At 32.7% G+C, this 24,728-nt stretch overlaps 1 long non-coding RNA gene across 1 annotated transcript in view; it reads left to right on the forward strand.

Annotated features, from left to right (window-relative positions):
• Window positions 1–6,075: 6,075 nt before the first annotated feature.
• Window positions 6,076–24,728, forward strand: part of LOC127557828 (uncharacterized) — a 30,354-nt gene continuing 11,701 nt past the window's right edge. Inside the window, exons 1-2 of the long non-coding RNA XR_007952639.1 lie at window positions 6,076–6,166; window positions 17,006–17,154. This is a non-coding gene — a long non-coding RNA (uncharacterized LOC127557828). The remainder of the gene's footprint in view (window positions 6,167–17,005; window positions 17,155–24,728) is intronic.

The following is a 24,728-nucleotide window of genomic DNA, read 5'->3' on the forward strand; positions in this document are numbered from 1 at the left end:
ACTACAAGAAGAGGTGCTACAAACATTTTTGCACATGGGGTTTTTTTTCCTTCTTTTAGGATTTCTTTGGGATGCAGAACCAGGGTCAAAGAGTGTGCATAGTCTCATAGCCCTTTAGACATAGTTCCAAATTGCTCTTTAAAATAATGCTATTTTCTAAGGAAGTTTAAGTAATGTTGTTGTGCCACAGTTCCCTTTTAATGTTCTGATCCAGTTTCTCTAATTGTCCTATTTAGTTACTCTGCCTCAGAATCCCTCTTAATGTTTGATGAGATAAAGGTTTTATATCTTTAAGCTATAATCATTCCTTCTTAATGTTTGACAGGATAAAGGTCTATCCGTTTTGTTTTTCTTAGTAAGGTATAGCTTTATTTCCATCATGCAGTATTACTCATATAAGTCTTAACTAGAAATTCCTTTCTAGAATAATTAATATTCAATACAATGTAATGATATGAGCTAGGCAGAAGAAAATTTTCATAAATGTTCTGCAAAAGTCTATTGGACAAATTGTCCCATTTGCCTTTTAAAAAATTTTTTTTATTATAGCTTTTTATTTACAAGTTATATGCATGGGTAATTTTACAGCATTGACAATTGCCAAACCTTTTGTTCCAGTTTTTCCCTTCCTTCCTCCCATCCCCTCCCGCAGATGACAGGTTGATCAATACATGTTAAATATGTTAAAGTATAAATTAAATATAAATATACATGTCCAAACAGTTATTTTGCTGTACAAAAAAGAATCGGACTTTGAAATAGTGTACTATTAGCCTGTGAAGGAAATAAAAAATGCAGGTGGACAAAAATATAGGGTTTGGGAATTCTGTGTAATGGTTCATAGTCATCTCCAGAATTCTTTTGCTGTGTATAGCTGGTTCATTTCATTACTGCTCTATTGGAAGGTCTATCCATTTTAGACATCATTAGAATATCAGTAACCTCTCCAGTATCTCCCTCCATTATGTCATCCAAGGTGCCTTCCCCCATTAGGTTATCCCCATCCAGGTACCTCCTCCATTATGTCATTGTTCTTGTTATCTTATAAAAGAGTCTTGCTGCTGATATTCAGGGCTGGATTCTTTGAGACGATAGTCTCCTTCAGCCCTGGGACTAAACATGGATCATTTGGTCCCAGTAAATCTCTCCATTTAATAAACTATTAAATTGTTCTCTAATCTCTGTCTTGCTCAGTTTCTCTGGCATTACAATGTAAATAATTTGAAATAAGGAAAATGCTAGAAATTTTCTTAGCCAACAAACACTTAAAATCATTGTCAATTATTTTGTACATATATATACACACACAGATACATAAATACAAATATATACATATACACACTATATATATATCTATCTATAACAAGCAACCAAAGAATAACACTGATTGAAAATAGGAAAAGATAATGGAAGGAAGATAATGGAATATTATTAGTATGATTCCATTCACCTGCCAAAGATATTTTCCCAAAGTGCAGATCTGACCATATCATCTTCGTATTCAATACATTTCAGTACTCCCTGAAACCTTTAGAATCAAATACAAAATCCTGTTTGTTGTTCAAAGTTCATAAGCTAGCCTACCTCCCTTACCTTTCCAGTCTTCCTATACTTTCTCCCTCCTCATGTCTTCCCTCCCACCCCAGTCCCAGCCCCTCATCATGTACTCTTTTATATAGGGACACTGTCTTCCAGTGCTTTTTCATGAACAAGGCATCCTTCTTTTGGTTTTAAACAATTTCCCTTCCTCTCCTCCATGGCTGGATTATTCTCCCTCCTCATCATCTTCTGGCTTTCCTAGCTTCCCTGGCTTCCTTCTAGAGTCAACTAAGCCTTCTTTCTAGGATGCTTTTCTCAAGCTTTCTTAATTCTACTGCCTTCTACTGCTTATTTCCTGGTTATCATATATGTGCATGTATGTGTGTATGTATACATATACACATACAATATATGTGTGTGTAAAGTACATATTTGTTGCATATTGCTTTCTTCCTTAGAGTGTGAGCTTTTTAAGTTTAGGACTATCTTTTATAGGTTTTTTTTTTTTTTTTTTTTTTTTTGATATCCCTAGCACTTAGCACAATGGTTGGCATATAATAATGTTTGCTGTGAGAGAGAGAATTATTTCTCTCTCATATTAATAATCAATTATTGAATTAGAATAGGAATTTTTTTCAGAAGCTTGCAAATTGTTGTCTATGAAGATAATGACATTACATGTAAATGTAAAGATAATTACATTATCTGTAAAGATAATGAGATTGAATTAACTTCCTCTTCTACCTTGTTCAAACCCCACCCAGATAGGAAAGCCCATTATGCTGTACACAGATTTGGCTGGGGAAAAAATTATTTGATCAAATTGCCCAAAGATGGGCAATTTAGAAGTAAATGACCTAAAAGAAGCCATATGTCCCAGTCTCGCATTAGAATAGGACCACCTTTTATTGTAATATTCATTCTTATCATTTATTGTTAAACAATAATTGCTAGACAGCCACTCTTTCAGGATTCATAAGCTTTAAGAAGTGTCCATCACATGGATTCTGTCAATACAAAGTTATTATTAAATATATAAAATAAAATAAAATTTAAATTAAAAAAAAAAAAGAAGTATCCATCACCTCTTTTGATAGTTGAGAGGACAATGAGCTCCTTTTGCAAACTATTTACTAGTTCTGGTTGATAAAATTAATTATAATTTACTTAGAAATTATTACTGATTGATCATGAAAAACTGTGGAGGGAAGACACATTTATAGAAAGTTTGGCAAGAAATATGCAATTCAATAAATAGATTTTATATATATATATATCTCAGATACTATGATAAATGTTGCAGATACAAAGAAGCAGACAAGACAATCCTTGCTCTCAAAAAGTTTATATTTTAATGGTGTATGACAGACCTATATCTGTACAACCTTTCTCTTTATCTGTCCTCTCCCCTCTATTCCTATATTAGTACAATTCCCACTATCACAGTCTTAGTACAAATATCATTCATTTAGACTAATAAAATAATTTCCAGAATGGGTCCCCATCCTCAGAGTTCCCATATTGTACTATACTACCAGAATAATATTTCTTAAACATGTATAACCTATATCTGATTGCTGTCTCAAGGAGGGGGGAGGAAGGGGTGGGGGAAGAGGATAGAGTTTGGAATTCTAAGAAAACTTTCTTAAATAGTCATTTTATTTTTGAGTTACAGATTAAAATTAATGTTTCTACAACATAGTACATTTAAAAAAGATGATTGCACATGAAACTGGAAATCTACTAAGTACAACATGCTATTTGTTTCAAATACACAACAAAATTAGCATGTAAATTACTTTCTTTTTTTTTCTTTCTTACTCTCAAATTTTAAAAGGTTAAAAAAGTTTAAAATGATTTTAACATGTAATTGCTATGTTAAAAAAAAAGAAAACAGTGATCAGGTATGTCACTCCTTTGGTCAAAATACCTCATTTTCTAATCAGTAAAATTCAATTTCTTTTGTCTGGCATTCAATACCTTCCTCAATCTGGCCCCACAATATTTATTTTAAATTCCTCCCTTTCATATGTTTTGAACTTGAACCAATACAGACTTTGTTGTGCCCCTCAAACACTCTATTCTCTAAATCTAGAATGTCTCATATCCCTATATGTGTCTAGTGAGTTCATTCACATTCCTTAAAGACCATCTTAAATGCCAATATCACCTTCTCTAATACAGTATCATCTGATCCCACCAATCACTAACAACCTTCAGACTTTATATGGGTCTTTAATCTATTTTTCCAATATATTTATATAATTTTCATGGAATATTATGTACTGCAGTACTTTGTTTTTTATCACCCTACTAGATTTTAAGCTCCTTGAGGGCAAAGACTATAAAGACAAGCATAAGATATGAAGGAATGTGAATTTTACATTTTATATCTCCCTCAGTACTCATTATATATATATATGTGTGTGTGTGTATATATATATATATATATATATATATATATATGTGTGTGTATATATATATATATATATTTGGTTTCTATATACAAAAGGCATTTAATATACATTTGCTACATGATTGAATGATTTTTCCCCAGAATATATATTTTGAGAGCACATATTTTCTGAGTAAAAGAACAGCTGTTCTTCACTCTTAGTGCTCATAGCTCTCAGTTTTCACTGAAGTCCAAGAAATGGTATTCCATACCCACGTGGTAACTTTCTGTGCAGTGAATTGAAAAAAGCAATTGCCAATAAGAATTACTTCTTGTGCACCTAATCCCCTGTGCAGCATGCTGCAAATTTATTCCTGATCTTCTCTGGCTAATGTGAGGGAAATCATCTGCAGTGCCAAAATGACAGAATGATTTATACAGAAAACACAAGACTGTTTCACAATTCTTTGACTTGCTCTGCTGCTCTTGTTTTTTATAAGAGAGTCCAGAAGGGGTTAAAAAAAAGTCTCATTTAAATTTCATAACATGAAGATTTGCTATTACTAATATTGCTGAGATGTTCAATTTGTATCTTACTTAAGAAAATAAGAGATATTAAGGAAACAATGATCAAAAAATGAGGAGTAAACAAAGCCATGTCATAGAAATGTAGAGCAGGTGCAGATCTTAGAAATCCACTAGTTTGACTACTTCATTTTATAGATAAGGAAACTAAAAGATGAATGATCTGATTGAGGAAAAAGAATCAGAACACCTATCCTCTGCTATTTATTATCTGTATGATCTTGGGTAAGTCAATTAATGTATCTGAACAAAAATATCTTATCTGTTAGATGAGAGAATTTGATAGTCAATTGGTTTCAACTCTAGATTTATGATCCTAAAACCCTAGGAAGCTCAGGCAAGTGAAGTTTTCAGATAACACAGCTAATTAATGTTAGAGTTAGGACTAAAACATGGATATCAACAATTTGTTTAGTAATATTGGCACTATACTAAGCTATCTCCTCATTTTCATATTCTTAAAAAGATATTATTTTCCAAGTTATGCAGGTTTGCCATCTCAGTTTTCCAGTTTGTTTTACTTTTCTTGTTACCCATGTGTAATTAATTGTAAAATCACATCAATGCTTCTTTTGCAATATCTCTGGAGTCTGTTCTTTCTTTTTCATCTCCACTGCTACTGGCTTAGTTATAACTGTTTAGAATATTATGTCTAAACTTCTGCAATAGTTTCCCCCCCTATTTTCCTTGTCTTCAGTCTCTTTTTCCTTTAATCCAAATTGCACATGATTAGAGATTAATCTTCCCAATACATTTCTGTATATATATATATATATATATGTAAAAGAGAGAGAGAGAGAGAGAGAGAGAGAGAGAGTCACATTTTCAAGTTTGTGTTGTGACAAATTTTTAATTGTTACTTTTTAGATCAAGCTAAATTTTAATTTCTGAATGTGTTTCAGGAATAGAAACAATATAATAGACAGTACAAGTAAATAGCAGGTTGAATGCAGAGTTGAACAGGAAAAATGGACAGGATTCCTGTAATTCATGAAACTATAAAGCTCTTTTAATGACCTAAGGCTTCCCATGGGTTCAGAGGCCTTTCTTTTAATGTCAACATTCTACCAGCATTTCAGTAAAACATAGAACAGAACACTCTTTGATGTATTTTCAATGAGATCAGTCACACAGAGGACAATAGTCAGCATGAGCAGTGTGGAGCTAATAAGGATGTCTAAAGAAGAGTAAAATATATCATCAAGGAAATATATGATAGGAGAGGCAGATATGTTAGTCATGTGGTAAAGTTGAGGGATGATAGGTAGACAGAGTGTTCCACTGTTTTTTTGCAATATGGAGTGGAAAAAGAAATATTCTTGAATATTCGGCAGAATTTCTATGATGAACAAGGAAAGGAGTTATATAGGATGGGGGAGTGATGAATTGGTTTTAATTTATACTATTAGAGAGAACTTCCAAATCAATGATATTATAGCTTTTTGTAGTATTTGGGTATGATGAAATAAATATTTAATTGTTTATTATAAAAACAATATTATTAATAATGTTAATGATAATAATATAATAATACTTATTCTGCTATTATTTATTCCACAGGAGTAATAATAATATTGAGTCTGTTCATATGACAGCCTTTGAGAGTTAATTCTGGAGAAATGGATAGAGCATGGGATTGAGAGACAGGTAACCTGTTTTCAGTGTCTCAATTCTGTTACTATTGCCCAGGTGATATTAGCCCTTTTCAGCCTGATCTGTAAAACTAGAAGAAGGGACTAGCTGACCTTCAAAGTCATTTCCAATTCTAAAATCATGATTCTATTATCATATGAAATATTTGAAGACTGTTCATATTTCCTCTACTTTTATCCCGATGCTATATAAACTCTTGTTCCTTCAACTTTCCTTCATGAAATAGATTTTCAGATTCCTTTACCATTCTGGTAATTCTTCTTTGGAAGGGATATATTGTAGTTTCCACTTGTCATCATTCAGTCATTTTTCAGTCATATCCAACTTTTTATGACTCCATTTTTGGATTTTCTTGACAAAGATATTGGAGTAGTTTGCCATTTCTTTCTCTAGTCCATTATACAGATGAAAATACTGATTTAAACAGGGTTAAGTGACTTGACCACGGTCACACAGCTAGTAAGTATCTGAGACCAGATTTGAACTCAAGAAGATGAGTCTTCTTGACTTCATACCTTGCACTTTGTTCACTGTGCCAACTTGCCACCTGCAATATGCAATATTCTTCCTAAAATGTCACACCCTCACTTGAACATAGTATTCTAAATATAGTTTTCTAGGATAGAAGAGTAATGAAATTTTTGCCTTCTTTACTATGGATGAAATAACCTATTAAAACAATATAAAATCAAATTAACTTTATTTTTGACTGCCATGCCACACTCAATACCTATTTTTCCCCAAATACATGTAAAGATAGTTTGCAACATTCATTTTTGTAAAACTTTTTGTTATCAATTTTTCTCCTTCCTTCCCTTACCTCCCCTTCCTCTACGGGACAGCAATCAGTCTTATATAGGTTAAATATGTGCAATCCTTTTAAACATATTTCCACATTTGTCATGTTGTAGAAGAAAAATCAGATGAAAAGAGGAAAAACACAAGAAAGAAAATAAATAAACAAAAAGGTGTAAATACTATGCTGCAATCCACATTTGGTCTCCATAGTTTTCCCTCTGGATGTGATTGACATTTCCATCCCAAGTCTATTGGAACAGCTTTGAATCACTGCATTGTTGAGAAAAGCTAAGTCCATTGCAGTTGATCATCACATAATCTTGTTACTGTGTACAATGTTCTCCTGATTCTACTCACTTCACTCAGCATCAGATCATATAGATCTTTTGAGGCTTTTCTGAAATCAGCTTTGCCCATCATTTCTTATAGAACAATAATACCATTATCTTCACATACCATAACTTATTCAGCCATTCCTTAATCAATGAGCATCCACTCAAATTTCAGTTCCTTGACACTACAAAAAGAAACGAACAAACTTTTTTGTACATATGGGCCCTTTTCCCTTTTTTATTATCTTTTTGGTGTGTAGAAGTATACTTGAAATAAATATACTTACAATAAGGTGTTAACGCAGTGGAATTGATAAGATGATAGTTCTCTAGTTCACATATGTACTTTACTTAGTACTTAGCATGGTGATGTAAAAGTTCTCTAGTTCACACACATAGTGTGCTGTAATGATGTAATCATACCAAGGTATTTAAGAGCTGAGAAGGATTGGAAATGAGACATTCCATCTTTGACCACCCCACTGGTGGCTGTCCTGCCTCCTGCACTCTTCCAGTAAGATCAAGACTGGATCAGACTATAACAGATACAGAATGTGAAGGAGACAGACTGTGAGAATAAAGACTTTGGACTCTATTCCTGACTATCCTTGTGGTGACTATCCTGATGAGACCTGAGGACCTCCAGAAAGCTAGCCTGAACATTACACTTTGGGATATAGAACCAGAAGTGGTATTGCTGTGTCAAAGGATATATACCGTTTTATAGCCCTCTCTATTCCTCAGTTTTTTCATCTATTAAATTGACACATTATTTGTCCTTATGTAAGCACCATTGAAATTGTATATTTATTTTTTATATAGTCCTAGAAATTCTGAGTATAGCAAAAGATGACACATGAGGGAGTAAATAAAGACAATATTTATATCTAACTTTATTTGGAGACTATATGGTGATTTACTTAAAGAATACCCCCAAAATCAGGGAAGAAACTAATCAAGATAATTAATGGCTTCACTGAATTAGTAATATATTTTTTAAATTACATAAAATTTTCAGCATTCCTATATAGAGCTGAGGGGGGAAATGAAGGAAATCATGGAAAGAAGTATTTCATTCAAAATAAAAAAAATGCTTAAAAAAAGAGAATTAGCCTACATGTTCCAGATTTATATAAATACTATAAAAAACCATGCTTCTGAGAAGTAAAATGAAGTTTTAAATAATTGAAGATATCTTTCTTATTCCTAAACCATCTTGAGATAAAAAGATGACAACAAAAATTGGTTTGTAGCTTTAATATTATGTCAAACTACTAATAATTTAACTTAAGAATAGATAAAATAATTACAACTCCTCTAGAAGGATAAAAAGTCTAGAATAACAAGAGAAAGATTGCAAAGGAAAAAAAGTTAAAAATAAAGGGAGGTTTCATATTATTTGATCTAAAATATGCTATGAAATAGTCATAATCAAAATAATTTGTTATTTATTCAAAAAGCAAATAAGTAGATAAATGGGACAGTTTAGATTAAAAAGGCAAAAATATAAATTATATTTTCAGTGCCTTGAATATAATAATAATTTAATAATTATTTGTGGAAATAAACTGGATTCCATTCATAAATTTGATAAACAAACTTTGATCTCAACATTCATATAAATACACACATGTACATAAATAAATAGAAATACACACATACATACAAATGAATACACACATTTATATTCTGATATGTGGCTCAAAGTAACTTTGTGAGATTAAGAAGTACAAATATTTTTATTTCTCTTTTTTTAGATATAGAAACTGAGATTAAGAATTAAATTAGTTATTCTAAATCTGGCAATTAATAAGTGAAAGAAAATGAAAGAAATAAGTAAAAATCAATTTTTCTTTCTATTATGCCATACAGTCTTCTTATATCTTCATGAAAATCCTCATTAACTTCCTAATCCCAGGAAACAAAAGGACATGACACTGGAATCATTCCATCACAGAAGAATAAAGACTTCACATGATTATTCCAAAGTCCTATTGAAATTGGCATGGGTATGATGGTGCAGTTGAAATCTATCAAGAATTATCAAATCCCACCATGTTGAGACGTGGCTTACTTATTGAGTGTTTTAACCATGGTAACTTCTATCTTTTTTTTCCTGACTTCTAAATACTCTTCTGTGAAGCTCTGACGTCAGTGATTTTATTCATTCAGAATGCCAGGACTGCTAGAACTGTGCCATCAATTATTATACTTATCACAAATCACAATTTCCCCTTTACTTTTTTCCTTGATTGAGGACAGGAGGAAAGGGAAGGGACAGCTTCCATTTTAAGTTCAATGTTAGTAGGAAAACAGAATTCAAAATAAAGAAATTTTCTTTGCAAGAAAAATTTCAAAGTAGCATTCTAATGCCATGTCCTCTTTTTTTTTTTTTTAATGAAGAAACATGTAGAGAAAGAGCAAAATTATTTGAATCAAATATATAATTAAATCAAAGGGACAGTGACACTTAAAAGGTGGGAAGATTAGAAGATTTGGAATTAGTCATCCTAGAAAGAGAGGACAGAGTAATGTATTAGTCATTGTCTTCAATTAGATGAAAAGTGCTCATGGCTACTTGTTCTCAGATTTAATTCTAGTATTTGATTGTAAGAAGGATTTAGATCAGTCACCTTTTGTAAATTTCCAAAAGTTAGTGCTATTAATGACTCTTAAAGAATCTAAAATTATAAGAAGTCTATTATTTGAAATGCTTAAAAGTTAGTTAGGCAACCATGTATGCTGAACAAGTTGGATAATAGCATGAATGAATGAAGAAGCATTTATTAATTTTCCCTGAACATCTACAAAAGAGCTTAGCACTTGACATTTAGAAGTACCTATTTCTCCCTAAGAGGTATCAGCATAGCGTTAAGGTGACTCTTTTGGGAAACAAGTATACTCAACTATTTTTCTTTCATTGGATCAATATATTTTCTCCAGTAGTGATTTATTTGTTTCTATAGAACATTACAAAACAATCAGAAAGCAAACATTGTGCAAAGAGAGGTTTGGATTAGGCTGGACTTCCTCTTGACATATTTTTGTGCCCACTCAAGAAATGGCAATTTTAATATGATTAGTGTGACTACATAGAGATCAATGTCTAATTCCATTCACTCCAATTCAACCAACATTAATTAAGTACCATGCTGCACAAGTACTGTTTGTGCAAAAGTAAATAATTATACAATCTGTAAGCTGAAGCAGTTTACCATTTATTGAGAGAAAGTTAACATATCCAAAAGAATATAATAATAGCCAGAATGTAAGAGGGGAAAAGGAGAGATCCAGACATTAATTCATGCAAAAAGGAAGGTATTAGAGATATAAGATAAAAAACAAAATAAAAACAAACAAAAATATTATCCCTTCCTTAAAAAAGCTCATAGTGTACTGGGATATAATATAATATATATATATAATCAAAAGAACAAGAAAATACTAATAGCAAAAGGAATAAGGGAAGACTCCCTTTAGGAGATGGCACTTCAGTTGAGACTTGAAGAGAACTAAAAATTCTTAAAAGTATAACATAGTGTTATAATAGGTGTATCAAGAAAATGGGCAGGATATAAAGAGAAGTAAGCACTGGAAGATAGAATTCAGAGAATATCATATTCTTCAATTTTGCTGAAAAAAGAATTGTAAAGGGAGTAATTTGGGATGTTTGTAAAGGTAGGCTTACAAGGTAAGATTACTTTAAAATTTGAAGAAAAAAAGAGCTCAATTTCATATAAAAATAAGAGACACAAAGATAAAGAGCGGTAGTGCAATTTGTTATGCTCTCAAAATTAAAGCTAAAATAAATTTAATTAAAAGTGAAAAAATAGATAAACTATATGTCAGCAGTGTTATTCAATATTGTTTTAGATTATTTAAAACACTTAGACAGTATAAAATATTCAGTATATACCTGCTAAAACAAATACAGGAATTATATAAAAAAATATAAAACTTTTTTTACAAATAAACTCAGATTAAATAATTACAATAATATTCATTGTTCATGTATAGTAAGGCCAATATAATTTTTTAAATGACAATTTTGTCTAATTGATTTATTCAATGTCATTCAAATTAAATTCCTAAAAAAATTTTACTGAGTTAGGAAAAATATAAACAAAGTTCATTTAGAAGAGAAAAAGGTCAGGAATTTCAAAGACATCAGGAAAATAAGATGTAAAGTAAGTAGATTCAGTAGTATTTTTAAGCTTTATTACTTTAAGCTATATTACAAGGGAAAGCATTTTTGAAGTATAAAGAGCAATTTCAATTATTTTAAATTAAAATTTTCTTTATAAAACCTATGTAGACAAGAATAGAAGGAATGCAGAAAACTGAGGAGAAAATTTTGATAGTCCCTCAGATAGGATATGATTGGATTGGAATATTATTTTGGTGTAAGAAATAACAAGCTGTTTGATTTAGAAAAATATGGAAATTTTTGGACCTATGAAGGAAGATGCAATCCACTTTCAGAAAAAGATGGCAGGTACAAGTAAGCCTACTATGGTCTTATACATATGTATCTGAGTGCATATATGTATATATGTCTATGTTTATACAATCATATATACTTAATTGTAGTCTTCTTTAAGGTAGGAAAGGGGGAAGTAAGAAACATAGTAGAGAAGAGAAGAAAATCAACAAGGAAGCAAAGGAAAGCTAGGTAGCTTTGAAAATAGTCTATAGTACTTATTATACAAGTTTTCTTGAAATGGAAATTTATTATTTTATGTTGAATCTCCTCTTATGGTCTGTGTGCATATGGTAATGTTTTGGGGTTTTTTTCTATATTTTTCACTTTCTATTTAAGTTTAAATTTTTTTTTAAAAATTACCAAAAAAAAAAAAAAAAAGAGTCACTTTCAGCTGACTGAAGATGGCAAAAGGAAGAAGGAAAGAATTATAGAAAACTTCAAAGAGGAGGAGTACCTGAGGCCAGCCTTGAAGGAAAAGGTTTCAGTATGTGGAGATGAATATATTGGATGAATGGGAAGTAGGGTAGTTTTCTTTGATCAGAGGACACAGTGGTCAGAAGGCCCATCAGGCAACAGTGTGCTCTCTGGTTTGATGAAAACATAGAGTGTTTGAAGGGAAGTAATATATAGTAAATCTAAAAAGGGAGACTGGAGATAGCTACAGCCATAGACCTCAGCTTTGATGCTAGCACCCTGATACTTGGAATCTGATCCAATGAAACGGGATGCTTTGAGACCTTCATCAATAGAAAACACTCAAAGACAAATTGAATAAACTTTTATTGTAAAGGACATTCTTTGCTTTGAGTTGTAGTTGGACTATCAAACAACCAACATGTACTTATTGGGCACTTATTGGGGACTAAATAGTTTTTTACATCCAAGGGATAAAAACCAAAAAGAAACTTTCTCTGGCCTCAAGGAGCTTACTTCTATTAAGAGAAGCAGCATGTATACATAGAAGAACATTCAAGGGAGAAGGACCTCCTACTTATAAAAGGGCTTTGAGCATGACAGATTTGGTTTCCAATCTGCTCATTTTCTCATCATCACATATGGTACACTGACAGCTGAAAGCAACTCTAGTCATCGTTACAGTTGGGCGGCTGGCAGTTGACAGATGTCAGTTAGAAAAGCCTCTCATACACACTGCCTACAAGTTACTAGGCACCCATGAAGGTGGGGGGACATGAACTCAGCCAACAGATGGTTTTGGTTGACTGGAGTAGACACTAATTAAACGTTTTGGCTGGAAACCTCCTCCTTATGATGGCAGAACAGACTGGTTGAGTTTTCTATTAAGAAATTGTCATCCACACCCATATGCATTAGGCTCATTCCTTCCCAATCTGTACTTTCACTGTCATCCAGATAAATGACAAGAATTAATAAAAGTTGAATTAGCTGAGAAATTCTGATCAGGCTGTCTGCCTATGATGTAAAGATGTGTCGGGTACAGAGAATTTGGGTTCTCTGGTGAATTGAAGATTTTCTAAGAATTTTTTTTTGAAAATTTCATACATTATCATTTCTAAATTGAGACTGGATGCTCTTATAAATGGAGAGCCAATGAGCAGCACCACAACATGATATCTTTAGAGTCTATAAAACTTCACAATTTTATTAAATATAGTAAATTATAAATAAGAATTATTCTGAGAGAAAATTCCTTTTTCAAAAAAAATTAAAAATAATAATTTTGGAGAAGGCAGTTGATTTCCTTTACAGTTTTCTGTGCTGTTGCTAATATTTATATTTCAAAGAAATTGTTTTCCTTCACAACTGGGATTCTCTTTTCATTTATTTGTATAATGAAGTCACAACTTGTATTTTTGCCATGAGCATGATACTGCAAATTCAGTCCCAAGAATTCATTGCAGAAAAAAAAAAGTTGAAATTGACATCAAAAGGAAAGTATGCTGTTATCTAGTAGGTTAAACATACTTCAGAGAGTTCCAGCTCCCTCCTTTTCCTCATTTCTGTGACACATATTTAGTATTTTCCTTTTGGCAGACCTCTCTGTTTTCCCAATTTGAAAGCTCTTTATAATCCCATTTGTATACCTAATGGGAGAATGTGATGCATAATTAATTAAGACAGTAAAACACTTTGACATCAGAAAAGAAAGGTGCTCTAAAAGGGCAAAGTCTTATTTATTTTGTACTTGATAACTGGGAAAGAAACTAGAAGGGGTGAGGAGTAAATGCCAGAGAAAGGCTTTTAGCAACCCTTCAAAATTAAAGAATGATAGTTGAGAAGGAAAGTGTAGAAAGGAAAGCTTTTTCTTAAGGAGGAAAAAATCTCCTCAAAATCTGAATTACATGGTTACATATGGTGTTCTTTTTCTTCTTTAAAATAATATATAATGATTTTCTCTGGGAAAAAGCAGGTTTCTCGGGGAGGTTTCTGGAGGCAGCCTTAGTATCAGTTCAGATCAATAATTACCCCAAATGCAGCCAGGTGATAAAAGTTCAGATCTTTTATTGTCTCCAATATAGCCCGGTTAGCTTAGAGGCCTCTCTCTCTGCTTGGTTCCAAGAGCTCCCTCCGAATGTCTCCAAATCCAAAAGTTTGTCCTTCAGCCAGCCAGCACAAAAGTGAATCTGTCTTGCCTCTGAGAGAAGGCTTGTAGGCTTCCTCCCACAGTGCTCCTCTCTGACCCCAGTCAATGTTCCAAAGTCATTCTCTTCCGAGAAAGGGCTTCTGTCTGAACTCACTTGACGCTCCCCTCTCAATCTAATTCAGCTGAACTCTCTTCGAGAGCCTCTGTCTGTTTCTTATATATGAGAGAGTGGGATTATGGGATATTTCCCAGCATGCTCTCTGGACCTAAGAGCTTCAAGGGAGGTGTGAATTCAGATATCTCATACTAAACCCTGAAATCTCCCTGTGAACTCCAATGAGTAAAGGTGTGAACACAAGCATTGTATCAATTAGTTCTACTTAGTACCCTGTTTCAGGTTCTGGCCCAAAACATCTCTTTGTAAGATTAGATCAATAATACTGAACCATGCTAAATTAGATAATTGTTGTCTTTCTTAACTCTAATGAGTTAGCAGTTTGTAAAGATTCTAGCAGTTACATATTTAGTAAGAAAAGTGAGATGTATTCTGTAAAGCTATCTAGGAGCACTATTTGGAATACAGTAGAACCTAGATTTAAGTTCAGAATAAGAAATAACAACAAAAATTCATTAACAATTGAAACTGGCCAACAATGACATGGGCTACATTGCAAGAAAGTGAGATTTCCCGCTCTCAGAAGTATTCAAAACTAAACTGATTAAAGCCCCATTGGGATAGTATAGATGCTTTTTATTAACATTCAAGTTAGACTAGATAGCACGTGTTAGATCTAGAATCTGGAAGATGAGTCTTCCTGAGTTCAAATCTGTTCTCAGACACTGGCTGTGGGACCCTGGGCAAGTCATTTAATCCTGTTTGTCTTAGTTTCCTCATCTGTAAAATGACCTGGAGAAGGAAATGGCAAACCACTTCAGTATCTTTGCTAAGAAAACTCCAAATGAGGTTATGAAGTTAGATATGTCTGAATAACACTCACATATTTTTCAAGTCCTAGAGACACAAAGTGTGTGTGTGTTGTGTGTATATATTGTATTGGGGGGAGGAAAATGAGGAGAAAGTCTTACCTTCAAAGAGCTTATATTCTATTAGTGAAAACAATGTGTATACATGCAGAAGATACAAAAGAGCTCTAAAGTAAAAAGAATGTATACGATGTAAAATGTGAGAAGGAAGAGGGGAAAAAAGTCATTTAGGTTCTGGGACTCAAATTGTCTCTAACATTTTTGAGTTCAAGTCAAATTAAGTCCACAAGCATTTATTAAACACCTATTATATACTAAATACTGTGTTAAGCCTGAGGATACAAGAAAAGGCAAAAACAGTACTCATCCTCAAAGAACTCTGGAGCTCATGGGGAAGACAACATGCAAACAGCTATGTTTACAAATAAGATAGATATAAAATAACTTCAAAATCGTTTCAGAATGATGGCATTAACATTAAAGTTTGTTTCAACTAACATTCTATTATTCTGTGAGAATGAATCTGCATAAAAACAAGATTGAAAATTGGAATTTTTTTATCTATAATTTTCATTGAAGAAATAAAAGTCTGATTATTATGGGGTACCAAATGATTGTTAGCAGTTAGATATGTACTGCCTCTCAAATAGCATTTATGCCTTCAGGTTAAAGTGACAAAAACAGCTTTTATATATATATATTTTTAAAAAGCAATACATCAACAAAGAGACACTTCCAGAATGGCATTATTTTTCCCCTGTGGTCTGTAACATACCTTGATGAATCTTCACAGAATTACCATAAAGACTGGAGGCTACACCTCTCACATTCTCCATTCACCCACAGTTCATTGATCACTGACATGACAGACCTTAATAGCTCCCAAGTGTCATTACAATGTGTGGCCAATGTGTGTATTATGGAGCTTTTAATACATGGATCATTGACACCATGGGAAGGAACGCTTCTTCATAGCCTACATTCGATCAAACCAGACTGTATGATCAGTGACTGTTAATATCTGGATTATTGCCACAATTGCTCATAATGTTTCCTTTTGGGCTACTTCAATGTGTGATATTAAAGCTTATTCAAGGACTTCTAACCTGTGGGTTAATGTAATAGACCTTTATTTTACTCATGGGAATTTATTAAACTATCTACAGTAATGTAATCATATTTTGTATAATCTACCCACAATATTAGAGAACTCATTCTTAGCAAAGGGTTACATTAAAAAAATTTGGATAAATTATATTTTGTAAACTTCAGCTTTGTGGATTTCTTTTTATCTCATTTGTGTTTTTATTTCATCTGTGTCACTCCACAAAATCAATTTATACAAAGGCTAATTATTTCTAAATTTTCTAAATATTTCATTTCATAACATTAGTACTACATGGCAGCTATTATACTATAATCTTCAGGTACGAGGTTTTTTTTTTTTTTCATTGAAATTTCAAATTAATCATTTAAAAAAACATTTCCCCCTTGAAAAGAAAGATATATATAATTTTCACATACATTGATGTGTATATAGACACATATGCATATGTATATATACATATACGTGTATACATGTATCCATATCTGTATGTGTGTATATATATATATGTATGTATCCAGAATTAAAAATATAGTTTTGCTTTTTCTTTATATTTAAATTATGGAAGAAAGGAATGAAGAAACAAAGGAAGAGAGGGAAGAATGAAAGGAGGAAGGAAAAGAAAGGAGAGGAGAGAAAAAGAGAGGACAGGGGAGGAGAAGAAATGAGAAGAGAAAAAAGAAGAGGGAAAAGGAAAGAGGAAAGGAAAGGAAACAAGTAAGTGTTTATTAAGTGCCTATAATGTATCAAACACTATACTATGTTTTACAAATCTAGAGACTGTAACTCCTTTGAAATGTCTAATCTCTGAAATGATCAGTTCAGGAAAAGTTGTCAAGTAAGAATTGGCACAGTCCAAAACTCTTATTATATTCAAGGAGAAAATATTCTGCTCAAATGTCACAGTTTCAAGAATTTTTCTCCTTATGGAAGAAAATGTAATCTAACAGCTTAGGAAAACCTGACTTTGAATCTCATTTAAGTTACTTACTACCTATGTGACTTCAGACAAGTAATTTATTTTTTCTCAGTCTTAGTTTCTTCATCTATAAAATGGAAATAATACTAGTACCTACCATATAGAGTTGTTCTGAAAATCAAATTATATGCATTATACATTACATTTGTAAAGCACTTAGAATCCTAAGATATTATATAAATATTAGCTATTAGAGAAACAATTCTTGGGCAAACCTTTTCAGTTTTATTTTAGCCACATAAGCATGTCAAATTCCATGGTAAGTTTAGACACTGGCTTAAGAATATATGAATATTTAAAATAAAAGGCAAATAAGTTTGTTAAAGCAAAGGGCAAAATGAATAGGCCTGGAGTTTGTATAATGTCATTTGCTGATTATCGTGGTAATTGTTTTTCTTAATGATATGACTCCAACATCCATAACAACTAGAATCAATATGTAGATGGCATTGAGATACTATAACCTTAACTTTAACTTACCCATGATATTCATGAATATTAAAAATAAGGCTTTTTGTCCAGCAACAATAGTTACAAAGAGAAATTCCATTTAAAATAACCGTAGAAAATATAAAATATCTGGGAGTCTACTTGCCAAGGCAAAGTCAGGAACTATATGAACACAATTCCAAAACACTTTCCACACAGTAAAAGTCAGATCTAATCAATTGGAAAAATATCAAGTGCTCATGGGTAAGCTGAGCTAATATAATAAAAATGACAATACTACCTAAATTAACCTATTTATTCAGTTCCATACCAACTAAACTCCCAAGAAATTATTTTACAGAGCTAGGAAAAATAATAAAAAAGTTATCTGGAAGAACAAAAGGTCAAGAATTTCAAGGGAATTAGTAGGAAAAAAATTATAAATGAATGTGGCCTAAGTGTACCAGACCTAAAACTATATTGAAAAGCAGTAGTCATCAAAACCATTTGGTATTGGCTAATAAATAGAGTAGTCAATCAGTGGAATAGGTTAGATTCACAGGACAAAATAGTCAATGACTAATAATCTAGTATTTAACATACCCAAAGACCCCAGATTTTGGGATAAGAACTCATAATTTGACAAAAAACTGCTGGGAAAAATGGAATGAATAGGGCAGAAGCTAGGCATTGGACCACATCTAGCACTATACCAAGATAAGATCAAAATGGGTTCATGGTTAGACATATAGAATGATATTAGAAGCAAATTAGAAGAACAAAAGATAGTTTACCTCTCAGCTCTATGAAGAAAGAAGGAATTTGTAGCCAAAAAAGAATTAGAGTACATTATTGAATAAAAAACAGATAATTTTGATTATATTAATTTTAAAAAAGAATTATACAAACAAAACCAATGCAGAAAAGATTAGAAGGGGAAGCAATAAACTGGGAAAAATTTTACATTCAAGGGTTCTTATAAAAGCCTCATTTCAAAAATATAGAGAGAACTTGTAATATCTGGATCTGCTCACTGGAGGATTTTGGTACTCCCCACCCCCACCCCTGAAACCTGATCATGGGTGATGAGTGAATGGATGGAACTCACGTGGATGGTCAAACATGGAGTTCATTTATTTCAAATTCTCTGAGTCTTATATATCCTAATACCCTTACATAATTATAGCGTACTGTGCATGTGCTAACTATATACTGCACATGCAGGACCATATAAACAATTTGCTATTGTGTGCAGATGTCTCTTTACTATTTAGTATAACTCTGCTTTAATTACATCACAGGTTGTCATATCCCCTGACTTCTCAGGAAAGCCAAGATGCCCCTGGAAGGATGGGAAGCCAAACACATCAGCAGGTTTTCCGACTGGGTTGGAGGATCTTATACCTCACCCAGAATTCTTTGACTATCTGTGACCCTCTATAAGAACTGACCCAAATTTATAAGAATTCAAGCCATTCTCCAATTGATAAATGGTCAAAGGATATGAACAGACAATTTTCAGAAGAAATTAAAATCATTTCTAGTCATGTAGTTAGGACAAGTATCTGTTTGAGATAAGTACATTTTGGCCCAAAGTGGAGGGTCTAGAGTGGCTCAGTTTATGGGTCAATTAACATTCATTAATTAGGTACTTAATACAGATATCTAAAACCTAGAAGCTGTAAATCACTATTGATTAGAGAAATGCAAATTAAGACAACTTTGAGGTACACTACACCCTTCTCAGACTAGCTAAGATGACAGGAAAAGATGATGATGAATGTTGGAGGGAATGTGGGAAAGTTGGGACACTAACATATTATTGGTGGAGTTGGGAATTGATTCAACCATTCTGGAGAGCAATTTGGAACTATGTCCAAAAGGCTATCAAACTGTGCATACCTTTTGATCTAGCAGGATCTCTACTGGGCTTGTATCCCAAAGAGACCATAAAGGAGAGAAAGGGACCCACATGTGCAAAAATGTGCCACCCTTTTTATGGTGGCAAGAAACTGGAAACTGAATGGATCCCCATCAGTTGGAGAATTGCTAAATAAGTTATGATTAGTTCTACTTCCAATTGATTAGCCTGATTAAATGTAAAAAGACTTATTATAGGATTAGCCACCAAATGACAAGTGTTACAGTCAAAGTAACTTGGGAAAAAAAGTCTCTTCTTAGGAGTAAAGGGGGTAGGATCAACATGCATGAAGGGAGCACCCTCATTTGGAAAAAAAAAAAAATCATTGACTTTTGAAGAGTTGTCCCATCTATTCTGGACCATCTTACTGTTTGAAAGAAAATGCTTTATAAAAGCTGTGAAATATTTAAGAAATGGGAGCTTGTGAAAAACCCTTGCCTTAGAACCCTCTTCTTTTCATTAGTGAATCCCTCCCCAGGACCAACATTTTAGAAAGACCCCAGATATGTTTCTGTCATTCACTGCTGAACTCTTTATGGAATTATCCTTTTTCTGCTTAATTGCTTGAATATTATCTTCCCCCACTCCACTTTCTAGTCCCCTTATGTTGCTTGCTTATATTTATTGTATTCTCAAGGCTTAGTGCCATTCTCGACACATATTAAATGTTTAATTCCATCCCCACCCCCCTCTTTGTGTCTGTCTCTCTCCCTCCCTCAACACCACAATGAGATTGAAATAAAGTTGTAAAGATAGAGTGGCCCAGATTTCACCCGGAAAAGTCAAAGAAGTTAATTTTTATTCAGTAGGCAAAAGGGGGTTCTTGGAAATTTTTGAACACGGGACTGATAGGACCATATCTATACATAAGAAAAAATATCATAAACTAGTATTTATAACTATGGGGATAGAGACAAGGGAATGGATATGATCACTATGGTGAATGTCAAATTTATGGGAAGTGGTAACTGATTATGAGAAGGAAGAATTAAAGATAATTCCAAGTTTCCCATCAAGAGAAATGATGAATAGTAGTGGCATAGACAAAAAAGATGATAGCAAAAGGAGAATCAGGTTTAGAAAAATAAAATACTAAATTTAGTTTTAAATATCTTAAAATGGAAATTCTAGTGGATCTTGCTTAAAAAGAGACTTTAACTACCTCAGGAGAATAGAATATCACCCTATTCTAGCATTATTAATAATAATGTTAGATTTCTTTCAATATATTTATATTTTCAAAAAAGCAACATAAAAATAATAACTTTCATTTATGTAGTACTTAAAGACTTGTAAAACATTTTATCTACTTTATCTGATTCTATAATTGCCCTGTAATGTAATATCAATTATGTTATTTTCCTAATTTTATGGATGAGGAACTAAGGTTCAGAGTGATTAAATAAGATATAGACCTATTAAGTGTAGAACTGAACTAAAACCCAAATTTTTCCAGACCCTGAGTTCAGCAGGCTTTCCATATGCTAGTAAGTTTAGTTTTATTTGTGCAACCTTAACATCACTTAACATTTCTAAGCTTGAGCTATGAGAGGGGCAGGATGGTAGAGTGGAAAGAGGTATACTGGCAGTTTGATTGGTATGGCATTGAACAAGTAGACCAATTTAGGTAGAATTGTTATTTTTATTATATTAGCTCAACCTAGTCATGAGTAATTGGTATTTTTTCAATTGTTTAGATAGGATTTTATTTGTGTGAGAAGTGTTTTGTAATTGTGTTCATATAGTTTCTGGGTTTGTCTTGGCATATAGACATCCAAATGTTTTATTTTGTCTACAGTTATTTTAAATGGAATTTCTCTATCTCTTGTTGATGGGCTTTGTCAGTAATATATAGAGATGCTGATGATTTGTGCAGATTTATTTTATATCCTGCAAATTTGCTAAAGCTGTTAATTGTTTAATTGAGTAGGTTTTTGTATGATTTTCTAGGATTCTCTAAGTATATCATCACATCATCTACAAAGAGTGATAGTTTTATCTCCTCATTGCCTATTCTAATTCCTTTAATTTCTTTTTTCTTTTCTTATTTATAAAACCAACATTTCTAGTACAATGTTGAATAATAGTGATGATAATGGGTATCCTTGTTTCACTCCTGATCTTATTGGGAATGCATCTAATTTTTCTCCATTACAAATCATGCTTGCTATTGGTTTTAGTTAGATACTAATTATTATTTTAAGGAAAACTCCCTTTATCCCAATGCTATTTAGCATTCTTAATAGGAATGGGTATCAAAAGTTTTTTGAGAGCATCATGATTTCTGTTGGTTTTTTAATTGACATGGTTGATTATGATAATAGTTTCCCTGATATTGAATCACCCCTGCATTCTTGCTATAAATCCTATTTGGTCATAGTTTATTATTCTGCTGATAAATTGCAGTAATCTCTTTGTTAATATTTTATTTAAAAATTTTGCATCAATATTCATTAGAGAGATTGATCTGTAATTTTCTTTCTTTGTTTTGGCTTTTCCTGGTTTAGATATCAGTACCATTTTGTGTTTTAGGAGGAATTTGGCACTACTCCTTTATTTTTCCAAATAGTTCACACAGTATAGGAATTAATTGTTCTTTAAAAGTTTGGTAGAATTCACTTGCAAATCTATCTGGCCCTAGAGATTTTTTCTTAGGTGGTTCATTGATGGGTTTGTTCAATTTCTTTTTTTCTAAAATGGAACTACTTGAGTAATTTATTTCCTCTTTTATTAATCTGAGCAATTTAAATGTTTATAGATATTCATCCATTTCGATTAAATTGTCAAATTTGCTGCTATCCAGTGGGACAAAATAGCTCCTAATTATTAATTTAATTTCTTTTTTATACACTCTTTTCATTTTTGGTGCTGGTAATTTTTTTCTTTCTTTTTTCTATTCAAATTAACCAAAGGCTTATCTATTTTGTTATTTTTTTCATAAAATAAGTTGTATTAATTAATTCAACAATTTTCTTATTTTCAATTTTAATTAATCTCTCCTTTAAGTTTCAGAATTTCTAATTTAGTATTTAACTGAGAATTATAAATTTTTTCTAGCTTTTTTAATTGCATGCCCAATTCATTGATCTCCTCTTTCCCTATTTTATTAGAAGTATAGATTTGGAGTCAGAGGACCTAGGCTGAAATGCTTCTACTATTTACTAATTGTGTGACATTATGTAAGTCACAGAACATTTGTTTTTTCATCTGCAAAATGAGAAGCTTGTATTAGATGGAGTCTTTGGTCCCAAGAGGCAGTATGATACAGTGGACACAAAGACAAATTCTTGCTCCAATACATACTACCTATGTGACCTTATAGAGGTCACAATCTCTCTGGGCTTCAGTTTAGCCCTTCAAGATGTAGGAGGTGGTCAGGAAAGGCTAGTATCTCTGGTGTGAGCATTTGCCAAGCTCTTTTCAGGGCTGCTCACCCACCTTTGGGGTCCACCTGGTATTCAACTCTCAGTGGAGGCTTCAACAAGCTGCAGCACGTACAACAGTCATACCTTAGTAAAACCATTTAGGCAGATGGGCTAAACCAGGTAAAGGTGATTGAATGGCCACAAATCCATCAGTGAGTTAGGGGGAATATATCTATCTCAAGCTTAAGAAGACAAACCCAGTAAGAAAATATGGGTGAATGAGAACATTTGTCCCAGTGGCCATGAAGTTGGATGAAGCAGACATTGTGGAATACTTAGAGCTTAGTCTGCCATCAAAGATGCCAAGGTTATTTACTGCATCCTGAGCCACTGTCTGCAGTCCTGACTTTTGTCTTGCTACTGTATTCCAAAAGAGAGTGAGACAGACAACTTTGAACAACTCTGTGTCACTTAAATCCAATTCACATGAGTTAATGCCTGTGATATTATTGATCCTTTTAGAAAATAAAGGACAAACAACAACAAGCCCTTTGTAAAATTAAAAAAAAATTGAACAGTACTTCAGAGTCTCCTTACATGCCTTAACCCAAGCATGAACCTACAATAATCATCAGTGAAATGAGATTATTAATATCACTACTATATATGTTGAAGAGTTGTTGTGAAATCAAATGTTTTGATATATGCAAATCTTTTGTAACTGTAAAACTGCATAATTATGAATTGATGTTATTTGGAGCAACCAAATTTCCATTTGGAAAATGGAGAGAGATAGTGTTAAATCCACTGTACAAGAGAGCAAATCAAGAAGGAGGAGGTTAAAATTTTAAACTAATATTGGAAGCAAGAATTAAGATAAGATTTTTTTTAAACCTATAATTTTGGAAGTAGCAAGGGGTGTCATTGCAGCAAAGCTACTGCTTGTCGCTGAAATAGCTGTTGCTGAGGAGCTAGTTAATGATACCTTGTTAGTGATAGAAGATAATGAGATGATAAGGGCAAGATTCATTGACCTTTCAAAGGCATTTGATTTACTAAATGACACTGTTGGATAAGCTAATTAAATTTGACTCTTCTCCTGCAGTGATGGCTTGGTTCTGATCTCATTTGATTAGTAAGAAAAATCAGTGACTGTTTTAAGGCCATCAGGCTGATTTATGACTCTTGCTATCTGATGGTACCTTAGGGGTCAATAACTGATATGGTTTATTTTATTTATTTGGAAATTATGTTCCTGATGCTAGGGATAAACCCAGAACTCACTTAGAGAGCAATGATAATACCATCTCACATAATGTTTTCTTTAGTGTCCCAGCACTTAATATCCTTCTCTGAGAGTGACTATAATAACCAGCAAAGAGGATTTTGAAAGATAAACTTATTGATGATAAGGAACATATAACTTGGAACTGGGCTCCCTTGAGTCTCATGCAAGCAAACAAATATATAGCTCTTGAGCGCTGTGGCAAGGGGGTGGATAATAATTTGATTAGTCAGCAAGTATACCTGCCTGTCAATTTGGAGGTAATTTCCTTCAAGCAGTGTAATTTCATTTGCAGTAGGTAAATGCATGAGA

The sequence above is a fragment of the Antechinus flavipes genome, chromosome 3, assembly GCF_016432865.1.
Source record: "Antechinus flavipes isolate AdamAnt ecotype Samford, QLD, Australia chromosome 3, AdamAnt_v2, whole genome shotgun sequence".
NCBI lineage: Eukaryota > Metazoa > Chordata > Mammalia > Dasyuromorphia > Dasyuridae > Antechinus > Antechinus flavipes.